Consider the following 5,648-nt stretch of genomic DNA (forward strand, 5'->3'; position numbering starts at 1 on the left):
AGCCAGCGAACAAAATAAATCGTTCGCTGCCCTTCACATCACATTGATTTTGGATACGTTCCACAAGGAAACGTTGACCACCGTGGGAATCCACCAGTGTTTGTGGCGGAGGAGAAAAATAGATCCGATCCATGTGTCGGAACTAGAGTCGAAGATTAACAAATTCGATCGCTTCCTCCATGATTTGGAGGAAGGACTTGATCACGAGCGCGGTAAGCGTCTCCGGTGCAGGCTCATCATATCGAACGGTTGGAAGACCGTTCGAAGATTGCGTACTCCATGTTGGAGTACGAACGGAATTATCACGCTCTTCGTGATGAACTGTTGTCGCTTCATCGCGGTTTCGAGGATATTCGGACCCGACATGAGAATCTCCAGGTTCAGCATGAGAATCTGGTTCGTGACCACAAGAATCTTTTAGGGATTTTCAGGGTGGTCAGATCCATCCCGGAAGAAACCGCGTACTGATGGTACAGGCGGAGCCGACCAACGTAAAACGTAGGATGCGTTCGCATCCTACATGGCAATTCTATTGTGTACGCATTGCCTCTGCGATGTAGTACACGGAAAAGTCCAATGAATTTGGGTAGTGGTTTACTGCTACCCACATTAGTGACTACAAGCTTAGGTAAGTTTGCCGTAGAGAGTAGTACTAGGTCATAAACTTTAAATGAAAGAACGTTTGCTCTTCCATATTTTTCTGCGTTCCGTTTCTGACGGTCTAATGCGTTAGCAATGGAATCCTGTACGAAACGGATTACTGATTCTCGAGTCAGCAGAAATTCCTCTGCTAACTCATTTGTTTTGTCTTTTTCAGTGCGCTTTGTGCGCACTGCCATGAGAGTTTTCTCATCTTCGATGTCGAAGCAATCGACATCGACATCATTCGCGTCGTTAATAACTTCGACGCGGGATGAGCATGAGTCAGAAATGGTTTTGCTCGTGCGAGTCCACCCTCCCTTAAACTAGAGGATCCCTCTAATTGGGTGGGTATACGAGGATGGCGTAAGCCATTCACGAAGAACATTGTATGCGTTGTAGACGCATGCACCGAATAATTGATGGCGAATTCGACCATCGGTAAATACTCGCTCCAATTCGGATACGATTGGACGTAACCTCGACGCATCTCTCCGAGGACGCGATTTACGCGTTCCGTCTGACCATCTGTCTCTGGATGATCAGAAGTTGACAAAGTCAGCCGTGTTCCGAGAGATCGGAACACGGATTGCCAAAACGCCGCCTTAAACCGTGGATCTCTATCCGAGACCAATCCACGGGGTAACCCGTGGAGTTTGAATACGTGTCGATAAAGACACGGGCACAGCCCGGAGCCGTGATCGACCCTGGTACTGCAGCAAGATGTACCATCTTGCTAAATCTGTCTACAAAACCAAGGATGCCATTGTTTTTGTGATCGTCATCGGGAAATCGAAGACGAAGTCCATAGATACGGACTGCCAACACTCTGCCGGAAGTGGTAGAGGTTGAAGAGGTGCACGGGATGAAGGGCTAGGCTTCACCCGTTGACATACGTCGCAAGCACGAATGAACTTGCGCACAAACTGATACTGGCGGGGCCAGTAAAAGTCGACTTACGTGAGGTAAGTTTCTCACGTCCACGATGCCACTTGTTGGTGCATCGTAACACTCATACATGATGCGCAAGCGCAAATCATTGTGAGTTGGAACGACGACAGGTAGAGTGTCGCCGGCAACGGCTATGTAATACAAGAAGCCGTTGCGTGTTGTGTATTTATCTGATGACGATCAATATAAGGCCGCTAAATCTTTAAAAGATTTATCGGATAGATTCATTAGGTGATCCATTAAACGCAGAAGGTCCTTATCTTCTGCGTAGGCTTTCTTTATGTCATCAAACAAGGTTGATGACGGAACACTTACAATGAGTGTTGCAACAGTGAAATTATTTTCACTGTTAGAATGCGCTGCCGGCTCAAAATCGGGTCGGCGTGATAATGCATCCGCGACGACATCAAGTCGTCCTGGTTTATATCCACGGAGGAAATATATTCCGCGAAGGAAGACAACCATCTTGCCATTCTTTGTGAGGGGTATGGACTATTTACAGTCGTGCGTAAAGACGCATTGGCGTCACAGACCACATGGAATGGTCTGTCTTGATCTGCAATCGCCAAGATGGGCGATTGCATCAAGCTTTGCTTGATACCTTCAAACGAACGCTGACAATCAGCGTTCCATAACCATTTCTCGTCTTTTTTCAAGAGACGAGAGAGATGAACTGTCATCTCTGCATAATTGCGAGAGTACTTGTGCAAGTACGCCGCTAAACCAAGGAACTTTCTAAGTCCCTTGACATCGACTGGAACTGGCCAGTCGGTGATTGCCTTGATCTTTTCGGGATCGGGCGCACGCTGTGTTTCCCGACGATGCACCCAAGAAGTGGTATTTCGCTTGCAGCGAATATATACTTCTTGAGATTTTCGAACAACTCATGCTTTCGCATAAGTGTAAGAACCTGGTGAACGTGAGTTTTATGAACTTTCACGTCCGTCTTACCGTCCATGGCCCGGCTATGGACGAGTACATCGTCGAAATAACTCGGTGCGAATTCCCGCATCGGTCTCAACAGATTTTTTACACATCTGTTGAATATTGCAGGGGCATTACTAAGCCCCTGTAGTATTACTAGCCATTCCCAGAGCATCCCACTGGGAGTGCTCACTGCTGTGTACGAGATTTCCCGTTCACGCATAAGGATTTGATAGAACCCATCCATCGGATTTATAGACGAAAAGATCGTACTCCTAGACATACCATCTATGATTACGTCTTTTCTAGGTATCGGCGTTTAAGCCGGCACCGTTGCAGCATTCAGTTTATTAAATGCGCGCACTATCCGCCACCCTCCTGTGGCCTTTCACACACAGAAGGTCGGAGAGCTATATGGGGAGGTTGACTCCCTTACATGACTCGCTTTTAATCGATCAATAAATAATTTATCGATAGCAAGTACTTGTAAACGAGACAGTGGCCAGTGCTACATGAAACAGTACTTCGAGCCCGGTTTGAGCTCGATCTCATGTCGAGTGCCTTTATCCTAAGGCAACTCGCATGGTACTGTTTCAGGGAATACATCCCTGAATTCAATCAAATCATCATATAAAGGATTTGTCTTAAGTGACTCTTAGGATTGAGTAGTACATCTCTCAATCCGAGTCTTCACATCGAGGACACTTTCGTCCATCAATGACTGCTGAGAACCCGTTCGTTCTCTGCAAAAATTACCGCTGACCGTATATCGGTTCCGTATTCGTCCTCTGTGACGAGTACGCAGATCTACTTGATTCTACCACTATACAGATCTCTCAAGAACCGCTTGGGTTATAGGGTTGGTAATTGAGTTATCTCCGAAGTTAACTTCAGAGGCGTATAAAGATAAAGAGTAAAAGCGCCTACTCTTGATCCGTCATTAACCAAGACATTCAATGTCTCGGTTTCTTCCTGGGATTTATCCACAGGCTGCCGAGGGATCAATCCGTCGGGATGCTGAAGTCTAGTCACTTCAGCATTAACTAATTGAGGGGGTTTCTCCTCAAATACGTGGGGACCTCTTCCCTCAACGTCTTCCGAGTGTGATTGCGCTATCACAGTCGGGTCCACTACGGTCGACTCTCTACTCGACCTTGGATCATCGTGTTGTCCCTTTTGGGCAACCGGTATGCTCCTTGAATGTCGCCCACTAAGCGTACATTCATGTCCCAATCCACTCGATCTTTTCGAGTGGTGGACCTTCGGCGCTGCCTGTGCATTAACACAGCCGCCGGCAGCTGACTCCACAGGGTGGTTGGTAATCACACTGTGATCTCGTGTAGTCGTACTAACGACCGTACCACAAGTGAGACCATCGCACTCACTAATAGTACATTCACACGCTTGTGGACACTCCAAGACGCTCACCAGATGGCCATCTGATGAACAAGCGGCAGGCATCTTTACGGATCGATGCTGCCAGCTGATCCTTGGCTCATATTCTGAGCTAAGGTAGACCTACGATGACATCAGTTTTGTCATCCTAATCCAGTACGATGAAACTATCATCTTACTGTAAATCGTTTAACGTGTAGTGAAATTTCACTACGCATTTCATTACTGTTATCGATGCGCCTGTCGCTAGACGCCGTCATCCTCGTTGGAGGGATGCCGCGCTCAACATATTTGTGCCTACGACCCTCTAGCGACTGGCGACAGATAAAGTTATTCGAACGCTCCACAATCCACTAGGGCTCTAAGTGGCAAATCATTTGTCACTTTTAACTTCAAGGTGATGAGGGATACATCATCGCCAGGTGCAGAGACACATAATGCTTGTGTGTTTGGAGCAACTTTCGTCAAGAGATTTAAAAATTCTCTTGAAGTTGCTGAATCAGTATGGCGCTGCGCTCTTACTGACCCCGCCGTTTTTTTGGCGGTCCGCCTCGCTGTTGTGATTTCGCAACAACGTCGGACCCGCACCGTTGCCCTTTTTGGCATTCGGTCCATAAAAAATTACGTTTAGTACTTCTCGGTACTGGGCGTGGGGCGCACTCATGAGAGTAGTGTCCTAACTTTTGACAGCGATTGCATTTCTGCAATCGCTTATTGTTCTAAAAGTGAGGTTTCTAGTTTTCGACATAAGAGAGGTCCATAGGTTCTGGGCATCCAATCTTGTGTCGTCTTGGAGGACGATACGATGACGAACTAATGTGAGCCTGTCTCAAGCTTTGGTCCTCCTGTTCCGCAACGGATATTGCTTTTTCAAGCGTATCCAGTTCCAAGCGGAGCAGGTGGGTCTTCACGGGACCATCCGTAAGACTTGCATGAACACCGTAATCAGCGTGTGTCATGAACTGGGTTGTTGGTGTTACAACTCGCTAAAAGTTGTATGTGCTGGGCATAAGCGTGAACATCACGCTTGCCTTGCTTGAGTATCAGAAGCTCTGATCGAGTTCTGAACTCTGCCCTAGACGGTTCAAACGTCTATTTGAGCCGGGCATTAAGAGCCTCTTGCGACCAAAGACATATGGGTCGCGCAACTTAAGGCCTAGTTGTAATGGGGTGTATCGTTACATGAAATTAACACTTAAAGGTTGTTAATTAATATATCATTTAAGGTAGATATTATTTCGAGGATATTACTTCAAATAGTAATGTTCAGAATTCTGATCCATAAGTAGGTATAGACCATTATATATTTTTATTCCGCAGACTAATCAGCTGTAGAGATAAACAAAAGAGAGAGACAGATAAGATAAGATAAGAATTTAGTTGCATGTTTAGTATTAGTTAGAATTAAGTTAGTTAAAAGATAGAAAGAAGAGATACTTAATTATATTAATACAGTTTTCACTAACCCTCTTTAAGCTAGTTACCTTAAAGAAAAGTCTTCCTTTGCACGTACTAGCGTACGTGAAATAACGCAATGCACCGCTCGCAACTGAAGCAGTGCGAAGTGGACTTGTACTGAAGCAGTACAAGTCGTAGTGCCCCGTTACACTAGTGCCCAAGTTTTGGCACGACCTGCCAAGTTTAACTGAGCAAATACGACTTGCATTTGCTCGTCGACGATGTGACGAGCCCGTATGGCATCGTCCAACTCGACAAATCATCTTAAGAGGGAGTCTTCT

This window comes from Bremia lactucae, assembly GCF_004359215.1.
Source record: "Bremia lactucae strain SF5 chromosome Unknown BlacSF5_NotPlaced_49_SHOA01000009.1_1371882bp, whole genome shotgun sequence".
Lineage (NCBI taxonomy): Eukaryota > Oomycota > Peronosporomycetes > Peronosporales > Peronosporaceae > Bremia > Bremia lactucae.